General features: G+C 38.5%; 1 protein-coding gene across 3 annotated transcripts in view; it reads right to left on the bottom strand.

The window, feature by feature from the left end:
* The window catches only part of LOC117299460 (dihydropyrimidinase-like), a 63,062-nt gene that overhangs the window by 20,167 nt on the left and 29,542 nt on the right, over positions 1 to 13,353 (bottom strand). The window lies entirely within an intron of this gene.

The following is a 13,353-nucleotide window of genomic DNA, read 5'->3' as shown; positions in this document are numbered from 1 at the left end:
CAAAGGCAACGTAACATTGTTCTTGATCTTCAAAACAATGCATCTGAAATCCAAATCTCCTTACACCTCATCCATTCATGAGTTTGTCTGTTTGTATACTATGTAGAATAAGCGTTCAAGATGCAAATTAAGGGTTGAACTATGTGTCATCCACAGACTACTTGTCAATCTATTGCTCTTTGTTGACCCTGTGTGCTTTTAAAGCATGAAGAGAAGACGCACTTTGAATAATTTATCTAGGCCACATACAATGTACAGTTTGCGAACTGGTATTTCTGAACTGGTTTGTGTTACGCTGCACAATGGATGGAGTGAGGGTGGTTTAAGCCCTTTTCACACGAGAGCAATTTAGCAAGGGTCCCTTGCTAAATTGTAGCATGGTTTTAAAATTGTACACAATGTAGTCAAAATTTATTTGTTAACAATATGATCTTTTTTTAGGGGGGGGGGGTTATTTTTAAAATAAACAAATTTAAAAAAAGGTAACAGTTTTATAAAAACTACTTACATGTACGTATACATGTAGTTGTTGTACATCATATACATTAGTACATGTATTACTATGTATCTAAACTTGTTTTCATAATCAAATACTCTTCCTAGTGTACATGTATGAGTAAATATATGTAGGAATATGCAAATCTTTCCCTGGAAAATTATTAATATCCCCCCACAACAAGCAAGACAATTAAGGTGCAGACAGCGACGTCAAACTGTATGTTCATGCAGGCAGAGTATACAGTGCTTTAGGCTTCATTTGAACCCAAACAATCTCAGCCATGTCAGTGATTTGCTTTTGGATTGGTTTGCTCAGGTGCTATTCACACGACAGCAATTTAACTGGGGTCCCATGCTTAATTTTAGCATAGTTGTTAAATGTAGCAACTGTTGTCGTTTCACACAAGGTGTACATTATCTTTGTAAAATCGACAACCACGCTACAATTTAGCAAGGGACTACTGCTAAAATTGATCTCATGTGAAAGGGGCTTTAGACCATGTAGACACTCTTTTGCAACGCTACAATAACAATTCACAATCTTCTCACTTACTGTAATTACTTTAATGCGGTAAAATTACAAACTTCATCTTCAATCCATTTCTTGGATGCTTATCATTCAGTTCAAAATGTGACTCTTGGACCAAGTAAGAGATTTTTTAAACCAAGAGAGAAAAGAAGAAAGACTTAGTTGAGGGAGAGAATAGAGATGTTGGGTAATTTTTAATACGAGTGAGTCATCGTGACTGGAACACTGGAAGAAAGTACAATAGCTAGGGCCTATTGTGTAACTTGCCAATTGCACCCTTACTATTTTAATGCGACAGGACAACGACATTTGTAAAGAGTGAATACTCAATGTAAGCTACTTCAGTCTGGAGAATTAATCTAAACACATATTATTTTATGAATAATTTTCCCAGTTTTTATCCTGCAAATGCGATACAAATTTTGACGTCACAGCTCCCATAATTTTGTTGCAAATATTTAACAGATGTTGAACACAGCTTAACTTTTCTTAATTATTTGTGGCAAATTTGTGACATCAATGCGGCAGGAAAATGTAAAAAGCGAATATTTAATGAAAGCTTCTTTAATCTGGATAATTAATCTTTATATACATTTTATGAATAATTTTATCAGTTCGCTTCCTGCGAATGCCATACAAATTATGACGTCGCAGCTCCAATTTTGTTGCAAATATTTCGCAGATGTTGAACACAGCCCAATTTGTTTTGAATTACTCGTTGCAAATTTGTGACCATCAAAACTTGTATTGTATTCACATTCGCATTTGCATGGAGTGTGAACCACGCTCTATACACGACAACACTCCTCCATGAATTACAGTCATTGAAGCCCCACAGTATACATGGTATACATAGAGTGTCAAATGCATGCATCAAATAAGCTCAGAGAGATTGATTTATAACACTATGTTCTTGCAAATTGCCAACTCAGTCACACTTTGTTGTGTACAATGTTGCTATCGGGAACGCATTATGCCCTGTGCGTAATATTGATCGGAGACCTGATAAAAGGGACCTTTCACGCTCAAACTCCATTACATTCTTCTGCCCTGATTCTTGCAGCTCCGCAGGAAATTTAATTGACACAGCCCTTGTTTGGCTTTTTGTGTTTTCTCCTCGTTCGTTTTACATTAAAGCCTGTGTATTGTACAAGGCCATTTAAAGAATTAGTTGTTGCAAATTTGTGACCTCAAAATTTGTAAAGCATGAAATTCACATTGGCTTTTCGCATTGGCAGGGAGTATAAACCAGGCTTTAAACCCGCCCATTCCCTCCATGACTATAGAAATGTAGGGCATTAAGACAGCATCGTTGTTTTCAGGAGGAATGTCAGAAAGATTAATTAATGTAGATGGTTTTGTTAACAAGTTGTACATGATATGCTAATGTTTACAAGGGAAACATTGGAAAATGTCAAATCGGTCCCAAAACTTTTTTAAGACCTTTTCGTTCAAGCAAATTTTGGTACAAGCCCTTTGCTGCAGCTATGGGTCTCTAGATGGTTAAAGGCAGTGGACACTATTGGTAATTGTCAAAGACTAGCCTTCACAGTTGGTGTACACATATCTCAACATAAACATAAAATAACAAACCTGTGAACATTTTAGCTCAATCTGTCATCGAACTTGCGAGATAATAATGAAAGAAAAAAACACCCTTGTCTCACGAAGTTGTGTGCGTTTAGATGGTTGATTTTGAGACCTCAAGTTGTAAATCTGAGGTCTCGAAATCAAATTCGTGGAAAATTACTTCTTTCTCTAAAACTATGGCACTTCAGAGGGAGCTGTTTCTCACAATGTTTTATACCATCAACCTCTCCCCATTACTCGTCACCAAGTAAGGTTTTATGCCAATAATTATTTTGAGTAATTACCAATAGTGTCCACTGCCTTTAATAATGCTTCTTGAGGCCTTACTTTACTAGCATGGAGATCAATTAAATTTCTGATTTGTTCATGATCTGCAGACACCCTGCATCCAGCCTGATAAGTAGCCTACTGGATTTTAAGTGGCAACGTGTATGGCTATAATTGAGACAGTGTGGGAGTGTCGTGGCCGAGCGGAAGAGCACCGAATTCAAACTCTGGTGTTTCTGATCAGCAGAGTGTGGGTTCGAATCCCCAGCCGTGACACTCGTGTCCTTAAGCAAGACACATAACCATTGCTTCGTCCTTCGGATGGGACATAAAGCCGTTGGTCCCATGTGTTGTGTAAACGCATGTAAAAGAACCCAGTGCACTTATCGAAAAGAGAAGGGGTTCGCCCCGGTGTTCCTGGCTGGATTGGCAGCATTTTGCGCCATAGCACCTTGTAAACCATTACATGGTTAAGGATTAGGTCTTATAATCTCATAATTCGCCCCACTCCTTGCAGCAATAATACCTGGCGCTTTGTATCCTTTGGCAAAAGGCACGTTATAAATACGGTTATTATTATTATGAAAGCAAGAAGGCCACCTACATGTACACGTTGTACAATATCTTCTGTTTCTTAAAACATGATTTTAAACACACTGACACAAAGTGGAAGAATTCCTAATATCTGCCTGGGAGCTCTCAAAGTCAAATGTCAATACTACATGGTTCACTACATGATATCTTACAATCACACGCTGTGATCATTTTACCATCAAATCGACAGCATGTGCGCTGCTAGTCTCGACTCCAAGACGCTCTAGTTGTGTAGCCTTGTCACTGATAGAGGGCGTTATCAAACTGTAACCACTACAGGAGTAGTAAATACTTGGTGTGTGCGCGTTAGGCATTAAATAAGGCATTGAGTGAGGAGAATATGAGAAGCATGCTGGTCTAGCTAGCGATCAGGTTAGCTAATGTACATGTAGCTAGACCGGCATGCACCCCATTCAACAGTTAGCGCTTGAGCAATGGGTATTTGCAAAAAGGTCTATAGTGTACTTTGGTAAGGTTTTCGTGACTATGTACTTGTGAAGACACTAGTCCCCTGCAGGCAAGAATGCCAAGTACATGTAGGGATAGCATTATACAGACAGTCTGAAAACTAAGTGATGCCACAAAGTGATCTATGACGTGTTAAGAAGATGAACCGCCCATCTTAATGGAATCATATTTTCTCAAGGCAGTTGCACCCAAGCAGTAGAAGCTTATCTCTAGAGATTATAGCCCGGTGAAACTTAAGCAAACAACGAAGATGGTCCCAATTTTGCTCATCGAATATAACAATATCAAAGTCTTATTTATAGCGCATGTATCCACCAAACAAGGTAGTCAAGGCGCTCTGAGTATATTACAGACTTTCAGAAAGATAGGTTATTGCAGCTGATACAGGTATCACAAAGTTAATTGTTAACTGTGAAAAACAGATTTTAAATGTGTTTTTAATGTTGTTAAATGAAGCCTAAAATAACAAAGCATCCAGTCTAGGATACCAATGAATATGACCCCCACCCCCAAAGGTCATTGCACTTTGGAGACATGACATTGATTTTTGATTTTGGTACTACATGTACATGTACCAAAAGGACAATTAAGGGTTCAATATATGGGCGCTTTGTAATGCTGAAAGAGCTGTATTTTCTCCAACAATAAACAAAAAGGTCGTACAATGAAAGTTTGACTATTCTCTGCATCCCCATACACTGTACACGTATGTGTAGGCAGGCCTGTATGCTTCGTTTTTGAAAAGGCAAGGGCACCAAGGCATTTTCGCTTTGGCAAAGGGCACCCTATGAGGAAATTGTAAATTTCTACTGGAGCCTTTCAAGGGCACCAAGGCAATTGCCTCCGTTGCCTCCGTGAAGTATCAGGCCTGCGTAGGCCCTACAATACATTTAACACTACATGTACTGTATGCTACTAGGGCCCCTATACATGTACATGTACTTGTAGCTCCAATGGTATGGCTCCCTGCTGATGTATTGTAATTTGATGCATATGATCAAGACATCCGCTTCAAGGAGTGCAACTGAAGCGTGTAGCTTAACCTAAAATAAAAGCATAAATATTCATGACATTATCTATACCAGATTAAACAGCTATGTGAGCTGTTTATGTGTGCATCGTTATGCTGTATCAGCGGCTAGAATTCCATAGAGCAGTTTTCTATGAACTATAAATAGCTTAAACTTTAAGCTATAGAAAACTGCTCTTTAGTTAAAGGCAGTGGACACTATCGTTAATTACTCAAAATAATTATTAGCATAGAACCTTACTTGGTAAGGAGAAATAGGGAGCTGTTGATAGTATAAAACATTGTGAGAAACGGCTACCTCTGAAATGTAGTTATCGAGAAAGAAGTAATTTTCCACGAACTTGATTTCTAGACCTCAGATATAGAATTTGAGGTCTCGATATCAAGCATCAGAAAGCTTCAATGACTGATTGAGCTCAAATTTTCACAGGTTTTATAATTTATTTATGTTATTTATTATTTATTTATAATTCATGCATATGTTGAGATACACCAAGTGAGAAGACCGGTTGGTCTTTGAAAATTACCAAAGGTGTCAAGTGCACTGGACACGTTTGGTAACTACCAAAAATCAATTGTTAGCATAAACAATTTATTCTTTATAATGCATTCATTCAGACAGTAACTCTCCAATTGCAAAAACAAAATAGAAACAGAAATGGCTGGGATCAAACTTAGAAGGGACACGTTGCCATGTACCAGGCGAGTTTGTCTATGAAAAGCTTTTAAAACCAATTGGAAATGTAATATGGTTAGAAAGATGTTTTAAAAGTAGAATTAATGATCCACACAAAAATGCCTCCAAATTTCACGGTTTAGTTGATGCCTCTGAATCATTGTGCCTAATGGTGTACAATACATGTAAAATCCCATGCCCTCTTGTTATCAGAGCACATGAATTAGGATGGGAGGTGTAATGTACATGTAGGAGACTTTTCTACCCCATGTATAATAGAGGTCCATTTAAGCTTGGGCGATATCAGACTTGGTACGCCGTTGTCAGTTCCTGTGAAGAGAATTCAAGCTTGAGACATTAAAACAGTTCAAAAAACAAGAGGGTAAATTAAGTAGAAGAGAGTTAACAAACCATGAGACTAAGGCCAAATAAAAACAAAATACCAGTTCATCATCCCCTCCATCAACTAAGCTTGGGCGATATCGATTTATTTTATTCACGATATATCGCCGACAATATATCGCGATATTCGATATAATCGCGATTAATGAAATTTGACATCATCAGTCTTCAAACTTCAAGTGAAAGTTGTAGAAGAGACAGTCATAGCTTAAGAGAGGTGTTCTAATGACCTATTCTTCTGGTTTTACTCCAAACCTATGGGGTGCAAGATGTCTCAGCTAGCAAATACATCGCGATATTTAATCGATATTGCGATATATCGCGATATATCGATATTTCGATTAAAACCAAATCCATCCGAATTAATATCGCGATATTCAATAATATCGTGATATCGCCCAAGCTTAGGTCCATTATTAACAGACAACCTGTGACACTTCCTTCCTACATGTAGTTACTAATTGGCCTAGCCAAGCAAACCCCTCACTAAATAGAACCCAGCATGCCTGTCCTGTGGTTTGCCCAGGGTTTGCCAGACCCTTTTTATAGCTCCACAGCCAGATTATCATCAACAGTACAAAGGCCCATTCACACGAGCGCTGCAAACGAGGGTCCCGTGCGATTTCATAACATCGATGTTATGAAATCGCAAATCCACGTCGTGTGAATGCTATGTATGTTACGAAATTACCTGGGTCCCGTGTTGTTCATAACACAGATCGAGACCTCCTCCAAAAAATCGCATCGATGTTATAATCACGGGGAGCCATCGTCTGAACCGAATGCCTGCGATCGTAATGAGGGACCGCTGCGTTGACACGTGAAGAACTATGGAGGAAGAAATGGGCGAACTATAGCATGCATATGTACATGTACATGTATATCTGCTCAACGCTGGACTACGATCCGTTTGGCTGGTGGGTTTTGTGGCCGGATGCTAGACCAGCCCAAACCTTGAAGCAAAAACATTGTTCAAACGGAAGCAGAATACGTCATTTGGCAAAGCTTTTCGATGTTTTAATTCACCATCTGTTATGTCTCATCAATAATTTCATATCTAAAAAACATTTTCATTCAACAATGTAGCGTTTTTAACGTCAAAAAATCTATTTGAATCATGGAATTTTGTGTTTTTCTTCGACTCGATCATGACTCGACGTTGCTGGATCGCTGCATTTCAAGACAAGCTCAAACCTTGAAGCAAAAACATCGTTCAATCGCAAGCAGAATACGTCATTTGGCTAAGCTTTTCGATGTTTTAATTCATTATTTGGTATGTCTCATCAATAATTTCATATCTAAAAAGCATTTCCATTCAACAATGTAGTATTTTTAACGTCCAAAAAGCTATTTGAATCGTGGAATTTTGTGTTTTTCTTTTTTTAGCTTCGAAAACATAACCCCCCTTCCCGTCGGCCGACGGGATGAGAGTTACGTTATCGCAAATGTTTTTAAAATATTCTACATTTTATGTGACTTAACTGATTTCAATGAAATTGATTTATTTTATTCCTTTTAACTGTAAGGTTTTTGTTTTAACTCAAGCCTCTTGCTTGTAGACTTTTGTCCATGTAGTAGGCCTACCCAAACGAGGGACGTATGTTTACATGTGTGTGTGTGCGTGTCGTGTGAATGCTCGCTAAAAAAATCGCACGCGGTTAAGGTGACAGACGGCTGGCGCCCTTAACCAGGGACCCGCGTTTGCAGCGCTCGTGTGAAAGGGGCTCAAGTCAACCCAAACAACCAACATGTTATGACCCTTACAGGATCAACAGCATTAAGTACATAATAGGTCAATCAATTACCACCTCATCACACAGTAGCTAAACCATGGAGCAACATGGCTAACCTAAAGAACATGGCACCTGCATAGATGCCCCAGCAGGTAATGAATGGTCTACAGCCTCACAGCATTCCTTTAGAGGTAACTGTATAGTACACAAACCATTTACTTTAGAAGTGAGAATGTGACCTGTGACATGTGGTGTAGAGTCATAATGCTTCTCTTTCTGCAGGAGAAGCCAATCAGAAGCCAACATTATTCAAAATTTACCCAGTTAAAACTTTCCCTTTACTCATGGTTTGTTACTTGATTTGAAAACAAAGACCATGTACGTAAATTATGCATTCTTTAAATAAAAACTTCAAAGACTTCAAAGACTTCAAGAGAATTTGTTGTGAGGAGCAATTATGCATGGAGCAATTCAACCAATAGAATGCATTCTCTTTGCGTCAATATTGTTATTATTTTTGTTATCCCTGCAGTGTGACTCGGCCTTTACGGCTGAAAATGGCATTGTACATGTACCAGCCATCATTAAAATCCAACTCCCAAATGGCTTCCATCTGGGTATCCTATTTGTCAATTGCAATTTTAACAGTTTCAGTTGTGTCTGCTTTCCTCATCACTTTCATTGAAAACAAATAAATAACAACTTGGTCAAAATTGTACTTTCTATTCGAAATAATTCAATTGCATAGAGGTCCTGGTTTGCTGCATGCATATATTGAATCTGTATTTGACCCATCTCTGATTCCCTTATTATGACAACTCCATGTAGTTTCAGTTTCATTTGACAATGGATAGAGCACCCAGCAACTTCCTTCCATAGATCCTGTAACCCTTGTTTACCAACAAAAGTGTGACCTTGTACATTCCAGGTCATTTCCAGACAACGAACTGGGCCCAATTTCCCAGAGCTGCTAAGAACAAACGTTTGCTTAGCATGAAATTTCTACTGGAGCATTTCAAGGGCACCAAGGCAATGACCAGGGGCAACGGAGGCAATTGCCTTCATTGCCTCCGTGAAGTATCAGGCCTGTTAGGTCAGTCGCTGTGTAATTTCAACATTAATAAACACATTTTTGAGATGTGCTCCTATCGTCAATTAATCAAAAGTTTATATATTTTGCAAAATCAGAGAGTGCATTCTCAATAACTATGATATTGACTGCCACTGGGGTTGTTGTACAAATTGTGCCTGCAGGAAGTCAATTTACAGTACAACGCCTGTATGTGAACATGTACGTGTAGGCCTAACCATTACCTAAAACAAAATAATGCATATTAGCACAACACAGAGCAAAACTAAATTCTTAAATCAGATGATGTCCAACATTGCACAACACTGCAATTAGAAGCACATTGTGGATGTAGACTGCATACTGATACAAATCTCCATGACAACTCCTGCAAGATTTTTTTTTAAGAAGTAGTGATTAGTATTAAACAAATTGCACTACAAACACATCCAACAAAAGTATTATTCTAGTAGAGTACTGTTGCCACTTGTCTTCAGTTTAAAGGACATTTGGGCCGTCCGTCTATACAATGGCCGAGCTAAATCCTGACAACCAACAAGAAGATGGTCTTGAAATGTATTGATGGTCACCTTGGCAGGCGCTTGAAATACTCAAGGATGGAGGTTTCCCACTGTGTATTATGGAGCTTGACATTTCCAAAGAGAAGCACAATTTCCTATGGAAACTGTAGAGGAGTTGCCATACAAAATCACTTTCATGGTCATTGTATCTACGTAGGTCATTTATAAAAGCCATTACCGTCATGGACGAGAGTCAATTATACATCACAGCACTGCTGAAACTTTGATCAACATTTTACAATGTGTGCATTCTGAATTTCTGTAGTTTTTCACACATTGTAAACTTCATGGGGTTACTATAGGAACAGATCGTTTTTCATCTTTGGTTTAATGTAGATAAGGGCAAGATTTCTTTATATTGGAAGTAAACAATAACAACTTTCTGAATGCACCTTAAAGGTGTGCCCCAAATTTATAATAGTATACTCTACATACATCACTGATGTACACTGATGTACAGTACAGTACACCGATGTAAATGTATATTTTTGTCTGTTAAATTTCAACTTGCAGAGATCTCTATCAAGTTTATACTGTAGTTGATAGGCATCACCTTTTCAGGACAACGTACAATTACGTACCATAATGGCAGTTCAGAAAAGTTCAGAAGTAAGTTCAAGGCCAACACACATGTCTGGACCAAATTCTTTGATTCCCACTGGGCATGGAGTGATGACAAAGTAAAAATAACCGAAGGAAGAGGATGTGGGACTCTTGATCTATCAGACCACAAAGTGAACAATGTGGGTCAATCTCTCAAGACAGGCACTGGGAAAATTCAATTCAATTCAATTCAATTTATTTATTTCATCACAGATTACAAGTAAAAAGTGAAAATTTTGTTTTCCCTGTGTGCACTAAAAAGATTCAAATTTGATACTTATAGAAAAACAAACAAACATTACATTTTAAAAACACAGAATCAATTACAAAAATTAGCAGCTATCCTAAGCCGTTTTTGCACTGGACTTATATTCTGGGTAACTTAACCATGATGCTGGGTAACATTCCGACGGGTTAACTTTCCCACCGTCCGCACTGGATTTATTTGAACTTACCGAGAACGTGGGTAAACTAACCGAGCTGGCCCCCTGAGTAACATTGAATAGTTCAGGGTAACTAAAAGCTTGGACAAGTAATGAGTACATGATGTATGTAGGTACGCTTACATAATTAATGAACATTTTTTTTCCCAGCAAACTGAGCTTTTAGCCGTTACACTTTAGCAGGGGTAATCACATACAATCGCTTTAATTCACTCATACAACCATGTATACCCAATATAAAATTTGATCACTTCCTAAATTCTATCTATAGCCATTCAATATGCGTAATTGTAGCTTTGCACAGATGCCACCCCATAAAAACACATTCCATGTGATCATGTATTGGGTAAATGAATATATTAAGGAAATGAGTTTTACAGCTGTTCCTGTTCTGAATAGTAAAAACAGGTTTATTGTGAATATGTAATATAACAAATCAAAGACCAACAACAGATGAGGAGAAAACCACTAGGCCATTCATTCCACCACCTGGTATTGTTGACTCGACTGGTTATTGAATGTAGTGAGGACCAAGCACTGTCAGTAACCAGGCCATCATATCAGTGGGAATTGTTTAATTTTCGTCAAGCAGTGTTGCAAAACAGATATTTGGACAACATTAGAACTTATTAAAGGGACACGTTGCCTTAGATCGGTCGAGTTGGTCTTTGATAAGCGTTTGTAACCGTTTGTTATAAAATGCATGATTAGAGAGATGTTTTAAAAGTACAATATAATGATCCACAAAATAACGTACAATATGTATCACTCAAAATTGCGTGGTTTTCTCATTACCTCGTCGAATAACACGGTCGGCCATTTATGGGAGTCAACATACGGGTTTATATAAAAAATAAATAAAAAAAACAAACACATCAACTTCTACCCTCGCATATCCGAACCCATACTTGATGTGGCTTTAGCATGTTGCTAATAGACCCATGTGTACTGACCAAGACTTGAACCAACATCCCAAATAACTTCACCACCAGAACTTGAATTTAATGATCTTTTCTGCTCCACCATGACATCACCCCACCTGCATACTCGGCAATTTCATGGGCTAGTCCTTGGTGCCTCCACAGTGTGATGCACATTTTCAACCACTGAGGTCAAATAACTAGAACAACATGCAAGCACAGCACCTATGTCAGCCAAGTGCTACTAAAGTAATCTAAGTGCCATCATCACAGCTGGTTCTATTGCCATTTAGCGCGTCTGCGTCCCATATCCAACTCGGTCTTCGTCCTTGTTGGATATGGGACGCAGAAGCGCTATATTTTTCCATATTCCACTCGCGCTTGTGTGAAAACTTATAATGCTTCAGTATAGTACCAGTTCCTCCACTCCACAACAATACCCTGCACTGTCAGACAGTAAAATCAATCAAATAAAAATATTCCCCATTCACCTGATGTCAGGACAGTGTACATCATTATGGGTGCGTTCGTTTAGCTTCCCCGGGTCGACCCCGGTGTGTGGCGTTTTTTTTTTTCCCAAGACGAACGTGTGCAGATAATTACCCACATTCGTCCTAGAAAAAAAAACGCCACACACCGGGGTCGACCCAGGGAAGCTAAACAAATGCACCCATAGGTACAAGATACCCCTGTCAATACGTGCACAGGTGTATGTTCAAAACACTGCTCAAAACTCACCTGTTCTGTTACAATATCTCTGTTTGAACATGTTTGGAAAATGCGCTATGCGCTATATAAAATTGTTGTTACTGTATTTTATAACGAGATAAATGCGCAATACACTCTTACCATTCTCTCTCTCTTTTAACAAGCAATTTCACTTCCAAAATGGTGGATCCTGGTCAAACAGAGGCAGCATGTGATGTCAGTGCAAATGGTTATTAATCTATAGAGCAAGGATAGGCCACTCCATGTATGCACAAGCTAAACCTACTCACGTTGATAAATCCTCTTAAATACACAATACTTAGTAGTAGCATACCGCACTTTTATGACATCATTTTTGCTCAATATATCGTTATAGTCCTACTGTGTATACTGTGGCTTCCATGTTCTGGAATTTACGAGTCAATGAGGCCTAAATGTACAAATGTACACCACTAACATCCACATGCAGTGTACAATCTACACTGCCTAGCCCTGGTAGGACGTCAGTGCACTGCTGTCCTGGGTATAACTTGCTTTACAATGCGAACCCAAATTTGACTACAATTTTTTTCTTTCCACAAAATCTTAATACCAAAGGAGAAAATTCTACAATTTTTAAAAAAATTCGGGATTGGATTTGGATTGGATCCGACTATACAAGGAACATGTGAGGGATAACTTTCCGTATGGCGCCACCACTTTTTCACTCATTTTTAGAAAAAGGGATATCTCATTGAGGTAAATTAGATACTATATTATTTCATATCGAATGAAAAAGTGGTGGCGCCATACGGAAACTTTTCCCATGTGAGTTAAAGTTCAGCTTCCTGAGTTAGGTAGAAATATTTTTTTTTAAATGTTGTAAACTTGTTCGCATTGGTATATCTGGAACCTTTAACCCTGATGGACTCTCTCGCAGTGCATGGAACAGAGGAGTCCAACCTGGGCTATAAACTGCCGCGCAAAGGTTTTTACGCACCTCACTTAGAATTTTCTCCTACTCGTTATGTGTACACAAATAAAAATCCGATCAGGGATGTAGATAATTCACACAGTATGAGTTCAACCAAATGTGTCAATAGTTTTTACCAGGGACACTAAACATCTCATCAAAATATATTTACACATTAATTTAACCAATTAGATGTTTAATTGTGCATCAAGGATACAGATAGGATTTGTGTTAAAACCTAGCCCTGGTAAGACGTCTCAGGAGCTGGAGCCGCCGTCGGCACGAGGGTT

The sequence above is a fragment of the Asterias rubens genome, chromosome 14 (genome assembly GCF_902459465.1).
Source record: "Asterias rubens chromosome 14, eAstRub1.3, whole genome shotgun sequence".
NCBI classification, from domain to species: Eukaryota; Metazoa; Echinodermata; class Asteroidea; order Forcipulatida; family Asteriidae; genus Asterias; species Asterias rubens.
This window is presented reverse-complemented; position numbering and strand designations above follow the sequence as displayed.